Below are 25269 nucleotides of genomic sequence, written 5' to 3' on the forward strand. Positions count from 1 at the left end.
ATGTTATTCTGGATGCCACGTATCACCGGCTTTCGTCCTGGCGGTTTCCTTTTTATCTTGCCCAGGATGAGGAATTTCAGACCTTTCTACAGACTCAATGGGATGACTATTCTACCAATAATGCTCCCCACATGGATGATCCTATTTTGTTCTGGGAGGCTGGGAAAACGGTGATCCGGGGGCATATCATCTCTTTCCTGTGTGCTAGTAACAAGCGCATTAACCAAGGGATAGTTACTCTGGAACGGGCCTTACGTTCGGCGAAGCGGTCCTTTTCTCTCCACCCTTCCCGGGAGACTCGGGAATGTTATCTATCTACTAAGGCGGCTTTGAACTCGCTTCTTCATTCTCGTTCCCAAAAATGTAGAGCCTTTTATCAGCACCGCTTTCTTCGTTATGGGAACAAGCCCAGATGGCTTATGGCCCGTTTAGTTACAGCTGCGACTGGTAGGAGGCCGATTTTATCTCTCCGGACTCGGAGTGGTGGGGTGGTGTCCAAAACGTCTGATATCTCTGGGGTCCTCTTTGACTTCTTTCGCCGGTTATACGATGCTCCGGATGATGTCTCTCCGGAGATGTTGACGGACTATCTTCAATCTTCTGGTCTACCTTGTCTACCCGCGGATGTGGTGTCTTCTCTTAATAGTCCGTTTCGGGTGGCTGAATTGGAGTCCACCATTAAAGCACTTCACTCTGATCGGGCTCTGGGCCCGGATGGTTTTTCAGGTGACTTTTACCGGCTTCTTTCTCCTACTCTTTTTGGACCTTTGCTGGCGTATTTTAATGCAGCTACTGCTCAGGGTTCCTTTCCGCGTTTTGCAAATGAGGCCCTTATTACTTTACTATTGAAGCCTGGGAAGGAGGCTGACCTGCCTGGGTCTTATCGCCCCATCTCTCTGATAAACGTGGACCTGAAACTCTTTGCTCGCATGTTGGCTGATCGTCTCGCTCCTCATCTACCGCACCTTATACATGAGGATCAGGTTGGTTTTGTTCGGGGCCGTCAGTCTGTAAGCAATGTTCGCAAGGTCCTTCTTGCTCTTGCTCAGTGTCAATCTCGCCAGATCCCGACTCTTTTTGTTAGCCTGGATGCCTCTAAGGCGTTTGATAGCATTCATTGGTCCTTCTTGTTTCGTACCCTGGAGCATGTTGGGTTGGGAGGTTTCTATCTGGAAGCCGTGCGTTCCCTCTATTCTAATCCGCAGGCCTCTCTGCTAGTCAATGGGACCCGCTTGGACTCTTTTCCTATCCTTCACGGTACCCGGCAAGGCTGCCCTCTTTCCCCCCTCCTGTTCCTTCTTTCTCTGGAATCCTTATTGTGTACTCTTCGGGGGTTCGCGAAGGTCTGCGGTCTCTCGGTTGGTGACTTTGAGCTTAAGACTCTGGCGTATGCGGACGACATGTTTTTGATTCTTACCTGGCCTGAAGATTCTCTTCTGGAGGCACTGGACCTTATTTCTGAATTTGGTTTTTATTCGGGATTTTCTCTTAATTTGGATAAATCCTTGGCCTTACCTTTTCCGCCGGACTTACGTACTTCATGGAGGGGTGATTTTCCTCTTCGCTGGGCTGATTCTACTTTGCGGTATCTGGGGGTTTCCATTCCATTAAACTTATCTAGTCTGTATCGGTTAAATGTTCCCCTGTTGTTTCAGGCCCTCCAGAACAAATTGAACCTTTGGGAAACTCTCCCCTTCTCGCTTCTGGGTCGAGTGCACCTGTATAACATGCTCATAGTTCCCTGTTGGCTTTATGTTTTTCAGGTCCTTCCCCTTTATTTGACTTCTCGTGACGAGCGCAGATTGGAGCGCTTGGTCCAGAAATTCCTTTGGGCTGGGAAGAGACCTCGTTTGTCTTATAAGAGGGCGGTGACTCCCTGGTACAGGGGTGGCCTGGGCCTATTGAATCTCCGATATTTAACAGTTTGCTGTGGTATGCGTCATATTAATGACCTTTTCAGGGGTACTTCAGCGTTCACTAACACTTCTTTGGAACTTTCCTGTTTTCATTCTACTCATTTTAGCGCCTATCTTCATTCTGTTCCTTCTTTTGAACCTGATTCTCTTTCTGTGAAAATACTGCACCGACCCTTGAGGAAGGTTTGGCGTTGGGTCTGTAAATTTCACTCTCTTTTCCCCTCTGTCTCTCCCTTCCTGCCTATTCGCTTTAATAGTTCTTTCTTGCCTGGAATTGATGGGCCGAGTTTTGCTCGGTGGGAAGCGAAGGGTATTCATTATGTCTTTCAGTTGATTAATGATGATGGAACTCTTAAAACCTTTGCTCAGTTGCGAGCAGCCTTTGATCTCCCCACCACTGACCATTTTGCTTTTTTGCAAGTTCACCATTACCTTTCTTCCTTACCTTCTGGCTCCTTGCAAGCCTCCTGTCAAGAGTTGTTGTCCACGGCTTTTACTATTGATTCCCAACATCCGGTCCCCCTCAAGTTCCATCATCGCTATTTGAAAGATGAATCCCCTTTGTTTGATCATGCTCGGTTGCGAGAAGCTTGGTCTCGCGATCTTGCTGTTGACTTGCCCTCTGATGTGCTCCTTCAGGCTGTCCATCGATTGCCTGCTTTTCGCAAATATACTACCTTTTGGGAACAACATTTTAAATTGATTTTTCGTTTATACATTTCTCCTAAAAGGGCTTATTTGTCCCACTTCCATCTTAACGCTGCCTGCTTACGTTGCCAGGCTCCGGAAGAGGGATTGGGACACATGTTTTGGACCTGCCCTAGGGTTCAGCTTTTCTGGACTGCTATCTTTACTTTTGTAGAGCACCTTTGGCACATCACCATTCACAGCTCACCTCTGCTTTTGTTTGGGACTGTTCCTCATTATTTCCCCCGTTCTAAAGGAGTTGCAACTTTCCTCAAGTGGACTGTCCTGATTGCTCTGAAATGCATATTGTTGAAATGGCTTGAGGCTGAAGCTCCGGACTATTCCCTGTGGAGGTGTCGCATGATTTCTCTCCTGATGTGGGAGAGGAGGGATGTGAAAGATCTGTCTTCTCGCCAGGGCCGCTTTTTTCAGAACCTTTTTGGACTACCTTGACCCCTCTGGCTCGTAGCCGGATATTTAACTGCTGATTCTTCTTTTGTATTTTTCCTTTTTCTTTGTTTAATGTATTAATTCTCTTTTAATCCTTGGTTACTGTGTTTTAGAAGGAGGACCCAGGGGTGGGAAGGTGGGGTGAGGGGGTTTGGGTTGGGAAGGGGGGGTTCTTTCGGGGTCATTTCAAAATCTGTTGAGCTGGTTTTGTACTTTGTTGCTTGTACTGTTCCTTTTTTGTTTGTTCAATAAAATATATTTGACTATAAGCAAATATATACATATTTTGGTGGGCCGTCTGACTGCAATGTTCAATGGCCTTGGGGTAACTCTAATATTGAAGCCTGGTAAGGATCCAGCTAGCTGTGGCTCGTATAGACCTATTTCGCTGTTGGGCACAGACTATAAGCTCTTTACTAAGATCTTAGCTCGCCAGTTGCAACATCATATGCCTCGCTTGGTTCTTGATGACCAAGCTGGATTTATAGCAGAGAGACAGTCTTTTGATAATATTCGTCGTTTGTTACACTTAATTTGGTCAGCACAGCAGGGAGGCCCCTCAGCATTGTTACTGGGAATTGATGCAGAGCGCTGAGTACTCTGTCGATTATGGGTATAGGGGGACAATTTTTCTCGTAGGTGTAATTGTTATATACTAAGCCGCTGGCTTCTTTGTTGATCAATGGTGGATATACTGAGTCTTTTGAATTAGGATGGGGGACTATGCAGGGCTGTGCCCTGTCAGGTTTGTTAGTGGCCCCCACAATATATGGTTGGTGGGGTCACTTGAGAGGCGCCCTGACAAACGCCCGGTCCCAGGTCCAGTTCCCTCACTGAAGATTCACCAGGAAGTAGAATCAAAGAGGCACAGCCAGAGGTGATTGCATAAAGAATATATTATAGAAATAGTCTTACAGAAAAGTAGTATTCATAGGCATTACAATGAAGCATTACAATTAAGTAGACAGCAAAGTAGTTTCCCTGCCTTACAGAGTCCAGCAGGAAGCGTGAAGTTCCAGGGAAAGGCAGAGAGAGAGAAAGGGGGATGGGGAGATGCTTTGTGTTCCATAGATAAAGAGAAGGATAGACAGAGAGATAGAGAAAGAGAGAGCTCAAGAGAAACAAGAGAGGACCAGAGTGCCAAGAGCCAAGAGATAGCTTTTTGTGTGTTGTAGAGAGGAGGATTTTATAGCTTGGAATCTTATTCTGTGTATAGAAACTATTGTATGTCCCAGTATCTTTCTGTTTAGAATTTGTAAACTGTTTGAAACAATGGTTAATTTAATTACTAAGGAGGGTGTGATACTTGCAGGCATGGTAGATGGGATTAGTCTCTGGCTTCTTTGTCCCATTCAAGCAGCCTATCTTCTTGATCTGTGCACCTGGACCCATTGTCCTAAGCACCCTCTTAATCAGACATCAACACCTTAACACCTTTTAGCTAATCATGATTCAATCAGGGCTACTTAAAACATTCAGGGCTACTTAAAACAGTCTCCCTGCCCTCAGGGTCTATCTGCATTCCCATGCCAGAGTCAGATTGATATAATTTCCCATAGGCCTTCGCTGACATAAGTAATGCCAACTAAAAATGCTGAATGTTAGTGATAGCTATGCTGACATGCCCTGTCGCTCCTTCTTTCCGCCTTGGCAATGGAACCTTTCGCTAACCATATTCGTCTCCATCAGGACATGGTGAGGTCTCTACTAAGTTGCTGCTTTTTGCAGATGATATTATGCTTACTGTCATACACCCAGTGAGCTCTCTCCCGGGGATAGTGGCGGAACTTGAATGCTTTGGCTAGGTATCTGGTTTTAAGACGATATGAATAAGTCCGAGATTCTTAATTTGTCGGTGACTCCAAGTGATAGGGTTCGGTTGCAACGCCGATTCCCTTTTAAATAGGCGGCTAAAAGTATTAAATATCTAGGGATTAATATTCCTTCTAGACCTCAATCACTCTATGATTTGAATTTCCCTCCTTTACTTAAATCTCTGTGGGCGGATCTTGAGAAATGGGAGGCCTCTTCTCTTTCTTGGTTTGGACGCATTCAGAGTGTGAAGATGATGGTATCTTTTTCAAGCCTTGCCGATTCCACTCTCGGATGTCTTTTTCCGCAGGGGCTCTAGGAAACTGTTTCAGTATATCTGGAAAAGTAAGCCTCCGCGGGTTCAAAGGAGTGTGTTGTATCAATTTCGAGACCATGGTGGGATGGGTGTCCCTTGTTTGAAGTGCTATTATGTAGCAGCCCAATTGAAGGCATTTTTGACTTGGTGTAAAGTCCGCTCTAAAAGTTGGGTCAAGATCGAATACCCGCATATTGATGATGATCTTTATGTTGGGCTTCCCTGGCTGTCTCTACCAGAGACCTGGGCTTTGCTAAGAGGCTCTAACCCTTTTCTTGCTCTTACCTTCAACATATGGGCCCGTAGTCGGGCTCGTTTGCTCCCTGGTAGGAGTTATTTTTTTATCTATGCCACTTTGGGTGGCAGAGGGGTTTATGCCCGGTCGACTGGATCTGTGATTTAAAACTTGGGCCCTCCAGGGCCTTGTAGATCTGAGGGATTTTTCTGAGGATATTGTTTCCTACTCGGACTTACGAGTGGTTTACGATTTGGGGGACCTGGATTTCTTTCGACATCACCAAGTCTTTGGACACCGACTAGCCCGCCTACTTCGTAGGGCTTTAAACTAGGTAAGTTGGGGGAGGGTACCCACACACGTGCTGGTGCAAGTAACCAACTTGGCGAGGTAAGTTGCCAATCCATTTCTGAGTCCGAGGTAAGTACACACTGCATTTCCGAGTCAGAGGAAAGTACATACATTGCAAACAGTATTATAGGAGTCCAATTAGCTCAAGCAGGAATATCTACACAGAGACATAGCAAACATAAGGTATGGAGGGCTATGTACATTAATGCCCACAGTTTGGGCAATAAGATTCTGGAATTAGAGATGGAAATGAGGAACGCCAACCTAGATGTGGTGGCGATATCTGAGACTTGGTTCACGGACTCCCATGGGTGGGATATGGCTATACCGGGATACAACTTACTTCGACGGGACAGAGAGGGCAAAATGGGAGGAGGGGTAGCACTATACACTAAAGAGGACATCAAAGTTACCAAAATCGCAGATGTCAAGTACACCAGGGAATCCCTCTGAGTGAATTTGGCTAGGGGGAAGGACAAATGCCTGTATCTTGGTGTAGTATACAGACCTCCAAGACAACAGGAGGACATGGATATAGAATTAGTCGAAGACATTGAGAATATCACTTTGCGTGGAGACACAGTATTGTTAGGAGACTTCAATATGCCTGATGTGGATTGGAACAATCTTTCTGCTACGACCAGCGGCAGTAGGAAGCTATTAACCTCTATAAAGGGAGCGAGACTCAGACAAATGGTATTAGAGCCCACTATGGATCGGGCGATACTAGACCTAATACTCACCAATGGAGAAAGTGTCAAAGAGGTCTCGGTAGGCGATACGTTGGCTTCCAGTGACCACAACATGATATGGTTCAACCTCAGGAAAGGTTTCACTAAGTCAAGCACATCAACCAAGGTCCTCAACTTTAAGGGCACAAACTTCGAAAGCATGGGAGATTTCGTCCATCGGGCACTGCAAAACCATGCCGAAACAGATAATATAGAGGTAATGTGGTCAACTCTGAAATCAACCTTATACGAAGCAAACAACCGCTACGTCAAATCAGTAAGTAAACGGCGAAGAAACAATAGACCACAGTGGTTCTCTGCGAAGATCTCGGACCTCATAAAAAAGAAGAAAAGAGCATTCATCCTCTACAAACAATCAGGGAAGCAAGAATCCAAGGAAGACTATCTGGCAAAGTCAAAAGCAGTCAAAACGGCAGTCAGGGAGGCCAAACTCCGAATGGAGGAGAACCTTGCGAAAAACATCAAGAAGGGCGATAAATCCTTCTTCAGGTACATTAGTGACAGAAAAAGAAACATGGGATAGTATGCCTTAGGAAACCCGACGGGAACTTTGTGGAATCGGTCTCCGAAAAAGCCAAACTTTTAAATGAATATTTCTGCTCGGTCTTCACTTGCGAGGCGCCGGGATCCAGCCCTCAGCTGCCGACAAGGGAAAGCTCGGAAGACCCATTTCGAAATTTTGAGTCTACAAGGAACTATCAAGGTGAACAAAGCTATGGGACCGGACAAACTACACCTCAGGATGCTCAGGGAGTTGAGTGACGTCTGGCAGAACCGTTATCCGCGCTCTTCAATCTTTCCCTAAGTACAAGAAGAGTTCCGTTGGATTGGAAAATGGCTAACGTCATTCTACTCCACAAAAAGGGATGCAGGACGGAGGCTGAGAATTATAGACAGGTGAGTCTCACATCAATAGTGAGTAAACTTATGGACACACTAATCAAACACCAATTGGATACGATCCTGAATGAGGAGAATCTACGAGATCCCCATCAACATGGTTTTACGAAGGGAAGGTCCAGCCAATCAAATCTCATCAGCTTCTTTAACTGGGTAACAAGAAAGCTGTATATAGGGGAGTCCCTGGATATCTTGTACTTGGACTTCAGCAAAGCGTTTAATAGCGTCCCACACTGCAGGTTATTGAGCAAGATGGGTTCGATGGGACTGGGTGAAACATTAACCGCATGGGTTAGGGACTGGCTTAGAGGTAGACTTCAGAGGGTAGTGGTAAACGGTACTCTCTCCGATACGATGGAGGTGATCAGCGGAGTGCTGCAGGGCTCGGTCTTGGGCCCGATCCTATTTAACATCTTCGTAAGAGACTTGGCTGAGGGGCTTCGAGGTAAAATTACATTATTTACCGATGACGCCAAACTATGCAACATAGTAGGCAACCGCACAACAGATGAAAGCACAGTGCCCGACAAAAGTTCAATGCCCGACAGTATGACGCAGGACCTATTCCTGCTGGAGCATTGGTCAAAGACTTGGCAACTAAGTTTCAATGCCAAAAAATGCAAGGTCATGCATCTTGGCAGCAAAAATCCATGCAGGACTTACACCCTAAATGGTGAGATCTTAGCAAGGACTGTAGCAGAACGTGACTTGGGGGTGATCATTTGCGAAGACATGAAGACTGCCAATCAAGTGGAGAAAGCTTCATCCATGGCTAAACAAATCATGGGCTGTATCCATAGAAGTTTCATCAGCCGTAAACCCGGGGTCATAATGCCGTTGTACAGATCCATGGTGAGACCCCATCTGGAATACTGTGTACAATTCTGGAGGCCGCATTATCAAAAAGATGTGCTGAGAGTTGAGCCGGTTCAGCGAATGGCCACCAGGATGGTCTCAGGTCTCAAGGATCTCCCGTATGAAGAACGACTGGGTAAGTTGCAACTGTACTCACTCGAGGAACGCAGAGAGAGGGGAGACATGATCGAGATGTTAAAATATGTCACAGCCCGTATCGAGGTGGAAGAGGATCTTTTTTTCCTAAAGGACCCACGGCAATAAGAGGGCATCCGTTGAAAATCAGGGGTGGGAAATTTCATGGCGACATCAGAAAATATTTCTTCACTGAAAGGGTGGTTGATCGCTGGAATAATCTTCCACAACAGGTAATTGAGGCCAGCAGCGTGCCAGATTTTAAGAAAAGAAGGGATTGGCATGTGGGATCTCTTCATGGAGGTAGTTAGGGGGTGGGCCGTTAGTGTGGGCAGACTAGATGGGCCGTGGCCCTTTTCTGCCGTCATGTTCTATGTTTCTAAGACTATGACTTTCTTCGGCGTAGGGCCCTGGGCGAGTTGTTGATTCCAGAAACTTTGTTGGAATAGGCCATGGGTAGCAGTTGTGGTCGGGGATGTGTTATTCGCTTTTATAAGGCACTTACTTCCCAAAATGCCCCCCCAATCAAATATATACAGGTTTGGGAGACTTTGTTGGGGCGGACCTTTGCTCCTCGATGATGGGCCAATCTTTTCAAATGCTTGCTGCGCCCTTCAATTGCTAGCTCTTTGGTGGAAAATAGATATAAGATGCTCTACCAGTGGCACCTTACAACAGTTAGCTTGCACCGTATTTACTCGCACACCTCTGACTTGTGTTGGAGGCAGTGTGAGCAAAGAGGTACGTTTTTGCACATTTGGTGGGATTGCTCTAAAGTGGCCCCCTATTGGACTATGGTGTTTGAAATTCTCATGGAAGTTTTTCATAGACCTGTTCGTAAATCTATGGGCAGTGCTTTATTGAATATGCCGCATGGGGCTTTGCTGCGCTCCTGTCAGACCTTGGCTTTTCATGTGTTTACAGCTAGCAGACTGCACAGTGGAAGCAGGTTCACCCAAAAACTAGGCAACATTTATTGAGGAAATTAGCATTTATTTTTCGTATGTCTAAATTGACAGCTCTCATGCATAATTGCTTTTCTCAGTTTTTGAAGGTTTGGGATCCTTACATCAAGTGGTCATCGGCCTCCTAGTGGTTTCACCCAGCTAATTTGGTGGTTTCTAATAGGTTTTCTGCACACAAATTGGATAGGGGTTGGGGTGGGAGGGGTTGTGGATGGGGGTCATGTTCTTCTTTGGACTGTTTTGTCTCTTACTGAAGAATCCCAGTATGACTTTTGGCGGGGTGGGGGGATGTGATTGTCTGGGTTGTCGGTTGCCTTGTTTATGGTTATGTATCTTTTTGCATTTTCTCAATAAACATTTGGAAAAGAAAAAAAAAATTGAAGGTGGACAAAGTAATGGGCCATCTCGATATTGAGGGAGCTCAGAGAGGTTCTGACGGGTCCTATTAAAGATTTCTTCAATAAATCTTTGGAGACAGGAGTGGTTCCTGGGGATTGGAGGAGAGCGGATATGGTCCCTATTCACAAAAGTGGTAACAGGGATGAAGCGGGAAACTACAGGCCGGTGAGCCTCACTTCGGTTGTTGGAAAAATAATGGAAGTGTTGCTGAAAGAAAGGATAGTGTACTTACTTGAATCTAATGGGTTACAGGATCTGAGGCAACATGGCTTTACAAAAGGTAAATCGTGCCAAACGAACCTGATTGAATTCTTTGATTGGATGACCGGAAAGCTGGATCAAGGGCATATACTAGACGTAATTTACTTAGATTTCAGCAAAGCCTTTGATACGGTTCCTCATAGAAGGTTCTCGAACAAATTTGACGAGCTGAAGTTAGGACCCAAAGTGGTGAACTGGATTAGAAACCGGTTGATGGACAGACGCCAGAGGGTGGTGGTTAATGGAATTCGCTCAAAGGAAGGAAAGGTGAGTAGTGGAGTCCCTCAGGGATCGGTACTGGGGTCAATCCTGTTCAATATGTTTCTGAGCAACATTGCCGAAGAGTTAGAAAGAAAAGTTTGCCTTTTTGCAAATGATACCAAGATTTGTAACAGAGTAGACACCGAGGAGGGAGTGGAAAACATGAAAAAGGATCTGCAAAAGTTAGAAGAATGGTCTAATAACTGGCAACTAAAATTCAATGCAAAGAAGTGCAGAGTACTGCATTTGGGAATTAGAAATCAGAAGGTGCTATATGTGCTGGGAGGTGAGAGGCTGATATGCACGGATGGGGAGAGGCACTTTAGGGTGATAGTGTCTGAAGATCTAAAGGTAAAGAAACAGTGTGACAAGGCAGTGGCTGTTGCTAGGCTGTATAGAAAGAGACCAGTAGAAGAAAGAAGGTGTTGATGCCCCTGTACAGGTGAGGCCCCACTTGGAGTACTGTGTTCAATTTTGGAGACTGTATCTGGTGAAGGACATAAAAAGACTTGAAGCGGTCCAGAGTAGTGCTGCCTGATTCAGGGAAAAAAATTTCGATTCGATTCAGCCTATTGAATCGATTTTTCGATTAGATTTTCCTGCCCAATTGGGTGTTTTTTTAAAACATCCTGGTGGGTTTATTTTATAACCTCTACACCCCTTTTATAGCCTCTTCACCCCCTTTGCCTTCTCCTAACCATACTGGCGCTCTCTCTGTTAAATCCTAGCTCACATTTGCGGTCTAACACCAGCTCTGGCAGGACACACGTTTCAAATCTGACATATTGTAATCACAAAACAGAAAATAAAATTATTTTTTCTACCTTTTGTTATCTGGTCATTACTCAAATCTTGTTGGTCCCAGGCTCTGGTTGCCTTCTGATAACTTGCTTGTCAGGGTCTCCTTCTTTCTCCATGCTAACCATCCATCTGCCATCTCTGTCCTCCCCAAAGGTCTGGCATCTTTCCTTTTTTTGTCTCCATCCACAGATCCACCTTTTCTCAACTACCCTTTCATCCAGCATCTCTCCCTCCTTCCCCACCACCCCAGGGTCCACCATCTCTCCCTTTCTTTTCCCAACTACCCTCCTATCCAGTATCTCTATCCCCCTCCACACCATCCCTTGTGTCCAACTTCTCTCACTTTCTGTTCCTTCCCTCCCTAAATCCCATTGCCCATCATCTCTCTCCCTCTCCTCTATTTTTAGACCCATTATTTCTTCCCCCCCCAAAAGTCTGACATATGCACGTCTCTTTGAACCTCCCCTTCCCTCCCTGTACTTCTACACCAGGGCCCATTTCCCTGAAGGTTTGTCCCCCCATGAAGGTCTGTCCCCCCTGAAGGCCTACATCCCACTCCTGAAGGCCTGCCTGTCCCCCCGAAGGCCTGCACCGAATGCCTGCCTGTCCCCCCTGAAGGCCTGCACCCCCCCTCCCCGGAAGGCCTGCGTGTTCCCCCTGGCCTCTCAGCATCAATTTACCTAATTTCAGCAGCCTAGATAAGATCGCTACTGCTAGCGATCTTTGCAAGCTGCCATCGGGTCTTCCAAGCTGCCTTCTCTCTGCCTTGGTCCCGCCCCTCCTCTGATGTCAGAGAGATTTGCATATAATGGAAGTGGCAGGTATGCAAATCTGTCTCATGCATATTCATTAGGGATATCTTGAAAACCCAACTGGCTGGGGTCCCCTTGGGCAGGGTTGAGAACCACTACCCTAGAGGAAAGAAAGAACAGGGGAGATGATTCAGATGTTTAAATACTTGAAAGGTATTAACGTAGAACAAAATCTATTCCAGAGAAAGGAAAATGGTAAAACCAGAGAGCATAATTTGGGGTTGAGGGGTGGTAGATTCAAGAGTAATGTTAGGAAATTCTTCTTTACAGAGAGGGTGGTTGATGCATGGAATGCGCTCCCAAGGGAGGTGGTGGAGAAGAAAAAGATGACAGAATTCATACAAGAGTTGGATGAACACAGAGGATCTCTAATCAGAAAATAATGTGTATACATTGAAGGAACTAAGGCCAGTACTGGGCAGGCTTGCACGGCCTGTGTCCCATATATGGACATTCAGTTAAGGATGGGCTACAGAGGGTTTCAATGGCTGGGATGGTTAAGATGGGCTGGAGTGAGCTTTGATGGAGACTCCAGTAGATGGAACCTAAGCACACAACTGGGCAGGGCTCTGGGTTTATGGCCCAGAAATATCTAAGAAAAAGGACCATTTAAACTAATGATTTTATGGAGCATGTATGGTTGGGCAGACTGGATGGACCACTCAGGTATTTATCTGCCATCATTTACTATGTTACTATGGTATGTTACTATATATCTTCATTACAACTACACCAGAAGCCAGAGGCCCCCTCTACCAGGCCTACCAGTATAACAAAGGAAACAGGCTTAAGGCAGGAAAGCATCCTTTAGCTAAATGCCTGAAAACAAATAGAGAGAAAGAACTCAGGATTTTCACCTCATCTATAAATGTCAGTGCACTTAATCTTTCCAAAATCCTGCTTAACCAGCAAATTACACAATTACATATATCTCTTTATCCTCAAAGTTGTTTTTCTGGGTGTTGCTTGGCTGTATCCTTTATATTTTAATATCACTTACATGCTCTTATTATGGGTGTTTCCCTGTCAATCAATTTTATTTCTAACTAGCAAACCCAAGAACAGTAAGTTGGGGGGGAGGGGGGCGTTACCGAGCCCACGTGGAATGGCAGCGTGAGACCGGAGCTCCAGCACCTAATTCCCTAAATCGATATCCTACTCAATGTAAAATCAGTATTTTTATCCGCCAAGCAACTGTGAGGCATTGCATCTGACAAAGATAGGAGATTTGTGCGGCACGAGCGTTTATTATGTCTGACAAAAAGGTAAATAAGCGTCATAAACCTGAGCCGACATCGCCGTCTAAGGCCCCGCTACCGGAGTCTGCCGCCAAAAGCAATCGGGAAATCTTAGCGGAACTTAAAGAACTCAAAGAACTGCTCACAGAAACTAAAGCAGAGACTACCGAAATCAACGAAAAAATTACTAACCTTTCGTCAGAATTCACTATGCTTCAAACCAGAGTAACCACACTGGAAAACAAGATGGACGCGACAACCACTAACATGGCTGATCTTCGCAAGTGCATGCAGCGCCTCCCTGCCATAGAGAGTTAACTTGAGGATAGCAACAACAGGTCTCGAAGATCTAATTTTCGTATTCTGGGGATATCAGAAGGGATTCCGGATCGCGATCTCATAACACACCTGGAAACCTGGATCCCAAAGTTTCTGGACCTTACATTTCAAAAAGATTTTGAAATTGAAAGGGCACATTGTGTCCCCTCTTTTCGAGCTCCTACTGATCACTTCCCCAGGCCAGTGGTGGTCAAGCTCCTTCGCTACCAGCAAGTGCTTGACATAATGCAGCCTGCCAAAATCCGCGCACCATTGAAGCATGAAGGTGCTAACATTCTCTTTGTTCCTGACCTTAGCAAGACGACGGCCTACAAACGCAAACAGCTTCTATCATACAGACCTCAGCTCAAGCAACTTACTGCTAAATATGGCCTTCTCTACCCAGCGAGGATGCATGTGACCCTCAACAACCAAACGAAAGACTTTGTCAATCCGGAGGACCTTGCAGCATTTATTGAGCAACATTCTCCTACTCCTATACACCAGGTTTGATGTGTGCTGTGTTTCACCTTGCACGGAGTTCTGCACTACTTGTTCTGCATTGTTCACTTGATGCTTGATTGCCTGTTCAACACAGCATGCTCTCTCACAATTCACTGCACATACTCTAATAATGCATGTCTCACATATAGTCACTTGAGTAGTTTATTTCTATATGCTATCCGTTGTAATATTGATGGGTGCTCTGGCCCCTACTGTTCTTGCTTGCTTGCTTAACTGCACTCACTGTTGTAATTACAGAGATGTTTTCATCGTTTTTTTCTTGTGTTTCTTATTGCTACTGGACATGTTTCACTTTTGTACAAATCCCTGCTCCATTGTTGTTAGCTTCCATGTTTACATTGTCACAATCCTATCCCGGGTGCTCTGCCTTTACCGGGCCAGGTCTTAGTAAAACCCTGCCCTGTAATCCAGAGAGCTGATCACGGGGATAGGATTGTGACCAGAGTTAAGGAAAAAGCTGGTTTTCCCTGGGATGCAGGTTTGACTGATCTCTGGGGAGGAGAGGAATGTGAGCAGAACGGCCCACAACAGCCCCAGAAGAATCTCTCTCCCTATAGCAACTCACAGCTGAAGGGAATAAGTAAAGTCCCAAAGAAAGCCAGGCAGATTGTGCAGGTAACTCCTCCCCTTCCAAGGGCAGGGCGTATTCACCTGAGTACATTAGAAGCTGCTTTGGGAAAAAGAAAGGCAGTTTACCCGGGGCCAGCCCCAGAGAAGGTCTCTTCCGGCTGGGCTCCTGAGTCCCAGGACTGTGAAATGCAGGAGCCAGACTGTGAACTTTCTGACAACCAGCCAGCAGCAGTAGAACCTATGGAGTTCTTGGAAACTCCCAGTCTGCCTGAAGACACCTTAATGGAGTGCAGCTAAGTGGCCAGGCTGGGAAGTTTGGGGTTTGTTAGCCCACTGTGTATGTTTGGAACTGCTTAGAAAGAGTGCTTTCTTTTATAAGTTGTTTAAGACTTGTGCTGAATGGGATTGCCCTGCTTAGGGTGAAGCAGGAAGAAAAGGAAAAAAAAAAAGAGAAACGTTTTTTTTTGTGTGGTTTAAATTTTCCAGCCAGATCAAGCTGGCTAGAACTGTTACTGCCTGAGAGGGTGTGAGGGAAGTATTGTGGGGAGAATCCACAGTCCAACAGGTTGGGTTAGTGGGGCCATTAGTGGCATTCTGAAATTCAGAATCTTATTTGTGGATTCGCTTACTCCCCTCCCCCACCAACTACTGCTGAGTTGGCTGGGGACAAGCCAGACTATCTGAAGGCTTGTGCACAGAACATTTGTAAATGTGTTGAAACATTGATTCTGTCTGGATGTAAAGACAAACGCAGTTTCACTTCTTATGCTCTGTTTTGTTTTTTTGTATTGGACTCACTCAGTCTTCATGAGGAAAGGCTAAAGCTGGGACCTATTCTTTTGATTAGCACTAATCTGATTTTGCTGATATGGTTTGATTTTTGGGGTTTTGAGCCTGGACTGATTGTAGGTCAACTCTTACCCTTTACCACTGAATAAAGTGGATGTTGCAGGAAAAAGGAAAACTTTGACTCTTTGTGTTTTTATTACCTGCCTATAAGTGAATGTCTGACAGCAGGACTTCCTTCCTTCAAGGGAAGCACGTCGGAGCAGCGCTAATGTGAGCGGGAGCTCGGGCCTATTTGGAACCCAGGTACCGGCCCCGCTACAAATGGTGTCAGAAGTGGGATAGTGCGCCTCCTGCTGGACATTCGTGGAACTTTGGAAAAAAAAAAAAAAAAAAGAAAGTTTGACTTTTGAAATTTTTTTTTTTAGTTTGATGTTTTAGTTTATTATGTTGGTTCCTGTCCGGAAGTGACCGAGGTCCCGAGGCATCCGGAGGATCGTACAGAGGAGACTGGTGTTTCCTTCGGTAAACCTGAGTCGGAGAAGGACCCTACGCAGGGTGTGTGAGGACAGAAACGCAGAAAAGCGACTGGGGGCCAAGGAGGCCTAAAAACAAAAGGCGCAGACTCACCCGGCACTCTGGTAAGGTACCTGACCAGGGAGGGGTGAGGGAGATTGGCTACCCTGTCATTTGGTGTCGCACTTGGGTTGGTCTCTCTGTTTGTTTCCTTCCAGGTGTCGGGCCAAGATGGACCAACAACAGTTGATGGAGTTCCTGACGGCCGAGAGGCAGAGACAGAGCGGACATCTGCAGACCATTCTGCAAGCGAACCAGGAGTTATGGAGTCGCAAGCAAGAGTGGGAAGGTCAACAGCATGAGGAACTAATGAAAGCGATAAACACCCAGGCTGAGGTGTTAGCGCAACTATTACAACCACAAGTGGTTGAGAGCCCCACGGAGCCGACATTGGACCTGCATTCCTCCTCTGGGGTAGGACAAAACCTTTTTCATTTATGGGGTATAAATGAAAGACTGCCTAGCCCGAAGCTAAGTCAAGGGTTAGGGGAACCCATGAGGGCAGACAATCCAAGGGCCTGGACCCCGGGTAGAGTGGCTGAGACCTTTTTAGAGCTAAACTGGTCAGAGAGTCAGGGAACCTTGCCCAAGATGGAATGCGGGGCTACCCCGTCCCCAATACACGAAGAGGAAAATGGGGGGGACATTAGGGTTACGAAAGCTCCAAGGGGAGGCACGCTGCGGTGTTTTCGCTGTGGGAAAGGGGGGCACATACAGCGTTTTTGTAAAAAAAAGAGGGATTTAATAATCACACGGGGTCCAGATAGATACAGCCCAGAAGAATATCTGGTGTCGGTTTCGATAGCCGGAAAGCAGGTGATGGCCCTGATAGATACGGGCGCAGACCAGTCCATGTTGGCTGCTGATCAGTATCACCGTATCTTCCCTAGGGAGAAAATCGGAGAGAAAGGTAGGACAGTGGTTATTAAGTGTGTGCATGGTGATGGCATCAGATACCCGCTCCGCCCCACAACGATGTTATATGGAAATAAGGTATATAGGGTAGATTTTGCGATTGTACCCAAAGCTCCCTACGCCCTTATACTAGGCCGCGATTGGGAAGGCCTAGGGGAGTACTTGAGGGTTAGACAGGGCTTGGTAGGGACTCGGTCCCAGGGTCCTGTGAGGGAGGAAGAAGAGGAGGATTTAGACCACATTTTTCCCTTTAGGGGGGAGGTGGTGGGAACCCCCCCTCAGAGGCATGCCCGGCAGACACAAGCCCAGAAACGAGAGCAGAAGCGTCAGAGGAGTCAGGCTTTAAGGCAGGTAAACAGTTCTAGGGAAATACCCTGGCTCCCTGAAGGGGTTAGGGGAGCGTTCCCTACCTTCCCTGCTGAGCAAAAGGCTGATGCCTCACTCCAGGAGGCTTGGCAGCAAGTCTCTGTGCCTTCCCCGGGAAAGGTTCGGTTCCGGGTAAAACAGGGGTTATTATATAGACAGAGTGTGGGACAGACCCCTAAGGATAGAAAGGAGCAATTAATGGTCCCTCAGGGGTTTCGGAAAATAATACTACAAACCGCTCATGACCACCCCTTATCGGGACATAAAGGGGCAGAGGCCACCGAAATTCAGGTGTTGAGGAGGTTCTTCTGGCCAGGAATATCTCAGGATGTGACGAATTTTTGTCACTCTTGTCCTGTTTGCCAAAAGCTATCCCTCAAGAAGCCTGCACGCGCCCCATTAGTCATGGTCCCTAGGGTGGAGGAGCCGCTAGCCCGGCTGGCCATGGATATGGTGGGACCCCTAGAGAGGACTCCACGAGGACATAGTTTTATCCTGGTCGTCGTGGATGTCGCCACAAGACATCCATGGGCATTTCCTCTGAGAAAGTCTTCCTCTGCGGCGATTATGAAGGAGCTGGTAGGGCTGTTTTGTACAGTGGGGTTCCCCAGGGAGGTCCTGACCGATCAGGGAAGTAATTTCCTGTCCAAAGAAATGGAAAAGTTTTGGCAGGGGTTTGGGATCCGTCACATTAAAACGTCAGCCTACCATCCCCAGGCCAACGGTTTGGTTGAGCGGTTCAACCAAACGCTCAAACAGATGCTAAAAAAAGTGACAGGTCAGGATCGAAAAGACTGGGACCTGTTCATCCCATTAGTGCTGTTTGCAGCCAGGGAAAAGGTACAGGACTCCCTCGGCGTCAGTCCCTTTGAGATGCTGTACGGTAGAACTCCCCGAGGGATATTGGACATTGTGAGGGACCAGTGGGGGTCGCAGGAGGGGGAAGAAGCCAACGTGGTATCATACCTAGCCCAGTTAAGGAGGAGACTGGCGCAGGTAGCGAGGATAGGGAAGGAAAATTTGGAATGGGGCAGGAACAGGCAGAAACTCTATTATGACCGGAAGGCCAAGGCCCGCCAATTAAAAGTGGGGGATAGAGTACTCATCCTGATACCCTCCGACCCCCACAAATTTCTGGCGGAATGGAAGGGGCCAGCCACTATTGTGGAGAGGCTCAATGAGGTTGATTATAGAGTCAAGGACGAAAAGAATAGGGTACAAACCTATCACGTCAACCTCCTGAAACCCTGGCGGGAAAGGGAGGTCTTGGCCGTAATGGCTGAGCAAAAGCAAGACGAGGACTTAGGACCTCAGATAGCTGACTTAACCCAAACAGAAGGGGTCAATATTGGAACTAGCTTATCGGAGGAACAAGCTGGGCAGCTGGAAACCTTAGTCCAGGACTTTCAGGATGTGTTCTCTCCTATACCGGGACGTACTGAACTAGTCACCCATGAAATAATTACGACCCCAGGGAAGATAGTGAGAGTAAGGCCTTATAGGTTAGCTGAAAAGAAGAAAGAGCTGGTACAGAGTTTGGTGGAAGAGATGCTGACTCTGGGAGTGATTGAGCCATCCCAAAGTCCCTGGTCCAGCCCCATTGTTATTGTACCTAAGGCGGATGGCACCCCCAGATTTTGCATTGATTTCAGGCAACTCAATGAAATTTCGCAATTCGATGCGTTTCCCATGCCCCGAGTGGATGATCTCCTAGATCGGTTGGGACAGGCACAGTACCTCTCTACTATCGACCTTACGAAGGGGTATTGGCAGATTCCCCTGGCACCTAGTGCGAGACCCAAGACGGCATTCAGTACCCCCGGTGGCTTGTACCAGTTCCGGCGTATGCCGTTCGGCCTTCATGGCGCCGCCGCTACTTGCCAAAGGGGTATCACGGAGGTGCTAAGAGGGCATCAGGCCTACGCTGATGCCTATCTTGATGATATTGTAATTCATTCTCAGAGTTGGGCACAACACCTAGGACACATAAGGGCAATATTGGTATCGTTGAGGAAAGCAGGGTTTACCATCAACCCAAAAAAATGCTATCTAGGACAAAGACAGGTTAAATATCTAGGGTATGTGGTAGGTCGGGGACAGGTTAGGCCCCTCGTGGATAAAGTAGAGTGTGTAAGGAACTACCCACGCCCCACCACAAAGAAACAACTCCGAGGGTTCCTGGGCCTAATCGGGTACTATAGGCGGTTTATACCTGATTTTGCCACCCGAGCGGCGGCCCTCACGGATATGTTAAGGAAGGATAGACCGGACACACTGAGGTGGGAGGCTATAGGGGAGGAGGCTCTAGAGAACCTCAAGGAAGCCTTATGTACCAAACCAGTGTTGAGGTCCATAGATTTATCCAAACCTTTGATACTCCAAACTGATGCCTCTGGCACGGGACTGGGGGCAATTCTAAGCCAAGAGGTGCAGGGGGTAGAACACCCCGTATTGTATTTGAGTCGCAAGCTACACCCCAACGAGCAGAATTATGCGACAGTGGAGCTTGAGTGTTTGGCCGCAAAATGGTCGATGCAGACCTTAGAACACTATTTACAGGAGCGTGAATTTACCTTGGTGACCGATCACGCAGCGCTGAAGTGGCTAAATACGATGAGGAATAATAACGCTCGCCTCACACATTGGTATTTAGCCCTTCAGACGTTCCGGTTCCGAGTACTGCATCGGCCAGGGCGATTGAATACGAATGTGGATAGCTTATCCAGAATGCAAGATAAAGGAAGCTCAGGTTTAAAGTCTCAGGATAGACAACCCTTAAAGGTGAGGGTATGTCACAATCCTATCCCGGGTGCTCTGCCTTTACCGGGCCAGGTCTTAGTAAAACCCTGCCCTGTAATCCAGAGAGCTGATCACGGGGATAGGATTGTGACCAGAGTTAAGGAAAAAGCTGGTTTTCCCTGGGATGCAGGTTTGACTGATCTCTGGGGAGGAGAGGAATGTGAGCAGAACGGCCCACAACAGCCCCAGAAGAATCTCTCTCCCTATAGCAACTCACAGCTGAAGGGAATAAGTAAAGTCCCAAAGAAAGCCAGGCAGATTGTGCAGGTAACTCCTCCCCTTCCAAGGGCAGGGCGTATTCACCTGAGTACATTAGAAGCTGCTTTGGGAAAAAGAAAGGCAGTTTACCCGGGGCCAGCCCCAGAGAAGGTCTCTTCCGGCTGGGCTCCTGAGTCCCAGGACTGTGAAATGCAGGAGCCAGACTGTGAACTTTCTGACAACCAGCCAGCAGCAGTAGAACCTATGGAGTTCTTGGAAACTCCCAGTCTGCCTGAAGACACCTTAATGGAGTGCAGCTAAGTGGCCAGGCTGGGAAGTTTGGGGTTTGTTAGCCCACTGTGTATGTTTGGAACTGCTTAGAAAGAGTGCTTTCTTTTATAAGTTGTTTAAGACTTGTGCTGAATGGGATTGCCCTGCTTAGGGTGAAGCAGGAAGAAAAGGAAAAAAAAAAAGAGAAACGTTTTTTTTTGTGTGGTTTAAATTTTCCAGCCAGATCAAGCTGGCTAGAACTGTTACTGCCTGAGAGGGTGTGAGGGAAGTATTGTGGGGAGAATCCACAGTCCAACAGGTTGGGTTAGTGGGGCCATTAGTGGCATTCTGAAATTCAGAATCTTATTTGTGGATTCGCTTACTCCCCTCCCCCACCAACTACTGCTGAGTTGGCTGGGGACAAGCCAGACTATCTGAAGGCTTGTGCACAGAACATTTGTAAATGTGTTGAAACATTGATTCTGTCTGGATGTAAAGACAAACGCAGTTTCACTTCTTATGCTGTTTTGTTTTTTTGTATTGGACTCACTCAGTCTTCATGAGGAAAGGCTAAAGCTGGGACCTATTCTTTTGATTAGCACTAATCTGATTTTGCTGATATGGTTTGATTTTTGGGGTTTTGAGCCTGGACTGATTGTAGGTCAACTCTTACCCTTTACCACTGAATAAAGTGGATGTTGCAGGAAAAAGGAAAACTTTGACTCTTTGTGTTTTTATTACCTGCCTATAAGTGAATGTCTGACAGCAGGACTTCCTTCCTTCAAGGGAAGCACGTCGGAGCAGCGCTAATGTGAGCGGGAGCTCGGGCCTATTTGGAACCCAGGTACCGGCCCCGCTACAACATATGGGTTCATTGCATATTATAACATGTGTTTGTTCCTACTATGGTCTAATGTTATTATGATGGCTTATGTCTCTTAAGATTTTGTCTTTAAATGCTAAAGGTTTAAATAATAAGATTAAAGCTAAAAAGATTCTCAACTACTCTGAGAGCCTCTCTCACTTAGATGAATGTTTCTCCAAGAAACTAACTCTGCCATGGTCGCTACCGCCGTTCTTCTCACTTGCAGTGGACAAAAAAGGTGGAGAATTGACTCTTGTCCGCAATCGTTCGGGATTATCTGTATTGTCATCTTCCTCTGATCTTAAAGTTCACAACTGGTTCCAAGGCTTCCTTCAAACAAGATCATATAGACTTAAGTCAAAAGATATTTTATCTGACCCCTGGACAATCCCCTGCGGAGTACCACAAGGATCCCCACTATCGCACATACTATTCAACCTCTTCATAGCTTCCTTAGGCACTGCCCTAGACGCCCTAAATATAACTTCTTTCAGTTACGCAGATGACATAACCATCATTCTCCCATTTGACATACAAGACCCCAGCTCCAATGAACGCCTGATAACAACACTGGAAACTGTAGAAAAATGGATGAAGAACCATAAACTGAAACTGAATGCAGAGAAAACCAAATTCCTACTACTAGAGAAGGAACAAAAGCAATCTTTAACAGAACTGGAAGTAAATACAATCAAATATCCCATACAGAGCACTCTAAAAATTCTAAGAATACAATTAGATAGACGCTGCACTATGCAGACACAGATACACAAAGTCATACAGAAGGCATTCTTCACCATGCGAAACCTAAGAAAAATAAGAAATTTCTTTACCAAAGAACACTACAAGATCATTGTACAATCCCTCACACTCAGTAACTTGGATTACTGCAACAGCCTCTACCTAACATGTCCTAACAATATGATAAAACAACTACAGACAGTTCAGAACACTGCCATCAGACTCATCTACTGTCTCAGCAAATTTGACCACATCACTCCCGCCTATATAGACTCTCACTGGCTTCCGATAAAAGCAAGAACTCAATTCAAGTTCTATTGTCTGCTGTTTAAGATAACCCATGGAACTGCCCCCTGTTACCTAAACAACCGCCTAAACCGCTACCTCTCATCCAGATCAAGAAGAACTCAAAACCTATTCACCTTCCCACCTAATAATGGAACCCATCTTAAGAAACTATACGACAGCCTTCTAGCGACACAGGCAGCAAAAATTGACCCCACAATCACCAAACTAATAATCAATACAACAGACATCAAAGTATTTCGAAAAGAAATCAAAACATTTCTATTCAGAAAACACGTCATTACCAACTAATATCCTCCCTTTATGCACAAGCTCTCCCTCTATAGAATAACACATTAATCAATTCTTAGAACCTTTCCTATCATACATACTCTGATTCCTATATAAACATTTTCCACACTATCCAATAAACTTCTTATGTCATTATTAGGTAACTTCCAATCTGTAAACCGTATATACTGATATTCTCCACTATATTCTCTTATCACTTGATTCCCTGATATGTAATTTTCATAATTGAATCCTCTACCACACCATGTAATGTACATGAATCACTGTTATGTAATTTATCTAGATAATCTTTATTACGCAATTCTTTTGGTAATGTCCAAATCTCCTATAATTTGTATTCCGCCTTGAACAATATAAAATGTATAATGTATTCAAAATTAATTTTCCTATGAACTGTTTTCCTACCTTCTTCTACTCTGTTTATAACCTAACTAATTTATTTTTCTCAAGTACTTTAGCAAGAATGTGAGCCTTTGGGACAGTCAGGGAACTCTAAGTACTCTCTCTTCATCTTAATTAATCTTACTTATTGCATTTCTTCTGTTTCTACTGTAAACCGCTTAGAACTTCACGGTACAGCGGTATATAAGAAATAAAATTATTATTATTATTATTATTAATGGGAGATGGGTGAAAGTCACCTTACTATGTGGTAAATCAAGATTCACTATTTATAACATCTATGCTCCGAATGCTGACAGTCCTGAATTTTTTCATGAGCTTTCTGCTGCCATACTCTCTGATACTGATTCTCAGATTATCCTGGGAGGGTATTTCAATTTGATAATTAACCCAAACATGGATTGTAAGTCTCAAGTATGTTACAAGAAATCTAAATCTTGGTTTGCCTTTATTCATCTGTTGGATTCTCTGCATCTGTCTGATATATGGAGGACAATGCATCCTGCAAAACATGAATTTACCTTTTTCTCTCACCCACACCTCTCTTACTCTAGGATTGATTTTTTTTTCTCAGTAATTCTCTAACCTCTGATGCTGTGGAGTCTACAATACATCCGATTACTGTTTCTGATCATGCTGCCCTCACCTTAACGCTTAACATCAAGGTGCCAGCTGTTCTTCCCAAACAATGGAGATTTAACTCTGCCCTCTTGCAGGATCCCAAATTTACTCAGCACGTCAGAGCTGCTATATCTGATTATTTCCTTTACAATTTACCTGAACATACCTCATGGAGTAGCTGGTGGGATGCTTTCAAAGCCTATGTCAGAAGTATCATTATTACGTTTGTGGCCCATAAACACAAGTCTCAAAGGGCAGATATAGATAAGATGGTAGCAGACATCAAGCACTTGGAGTCACTGCACCAACAAACCCCTCTAGATATGTCCTTGCTGACATCGTTGGGAAAATTGAAATTCCAATACAATCTTCACTTCAGCAAACCTGTGGCGAATACCATTTTCCAGAAGTCTGCCACGTATTTTGCTGAGAATAATAGATGTGGTCACTTGTTGGCAGCATCTCTAAAGTCCAGGATGGATAAATCCTCCATTGCCAGTATAACTCTTGATGATGCATCAGTTCTCACGGACTCAGCAGATATCTCACAAGCCTTTATGGACTATTACCGCACTCTCTACTCAAATGATTTAAATGAAGGCTCCATTACATCTTCATTCCTGGATGATCTACCACACCCCAAACTTGATTCTTCTGATATTCCTGCTCTGGATGCACCTCTTTCATTAGAAGAATTGGACCGTGTCATTGACTCTATGGCTCTTGGTAAATCTCCAGGACCTGATGGTCTAACTGCAGAATTTTATAGGGAATTCAAGGATGTGTTATTACCTCATTACCTTCGCTATATTGAACATCTTACGGAATCGGGTAAGGTATCTGGTACATTCACGGAAGCGACGATCATTGTATTACCAAAGGCTGGCAAGGATCCTAACTGCATCTCTAATTATAGGCCCTTGTCCTTGATAAATGTTGATGTGAAGATCTATGCCAAAGCTTTGTCCTGCAGGATCCAATCAATAATCACCAAAATTATTGCTACTGATTAGTGTGGCTTCATTACAGGATGATACTCCTCCGACAACACATATACATTTTCCAACCTGATATCCCTAATGCAATCTCAGCAACACTCTACTAAACAGTCTATACTAGCCATAGGCCTGGATGCAGAGAAGGCCTTTGACAGGGTTGAGTGGCCCTTTTTATTCCAGGTACTGCAGTGGTTCGGGTTTTCTTCAAATTTTATCAGGAAAATTAAAATACTCTATACCTCTCCAACCACTAGAACTTGTATAAATGGCAACTTGTCATCACCATTCACTACCAGTAGAGGTACACGTCAAGGTTGCCAACTTTCGCTGCTCCTTTTTGATATTGCTTTAGAATCCTTGCTGATTGCCTTCCGAACTAGCACTGACATCCAAGGATTCCAGTTCAAAGACCAAGAGTTGAAAGTCTCAGCATATGCTGATGACATCTTGCTGTATGTCACCCCGGCTTCTCTGCCCAACGTCCTATCTGTGATCGATGGATACTCTTTGGAATCTGGATACAAACTAAATACTGGTAAATCTATTATCATGCCCATAAACTGTCCTGAAGTCAAA

At 45.5% G+C, this 25269-nt stretch overlaps 1 protein-coding gene across 1 annotated transcript in view; it reads right to left on the bottom strand.

Moving 5' to 3' along the window:
- Nucleotides 1–25269, bottom strand: part of SEPTIN2 (septin 2) — a 493452-nt gene that overhangs the window by 346504 nt on the left and 121679 nt on the right. The gene's annotated exons all lie outside the window — the stretch shown is intronic.

The sequence above is a fragment of the Geotrypetes seraphini genome, chromosome 9, assembly GCF_902459505.1.
Source record: "Geotrypetes seraphini chromosome 9, aGeoSer1.1, whole genome shotgun sequence".
Lineage (NCBI taxonomy): Eukaryota > Metazoa > Chordata > Amphibia > Gymnophiona > Dermophiidae > Geotrypetes > Geotrypetes seraphini.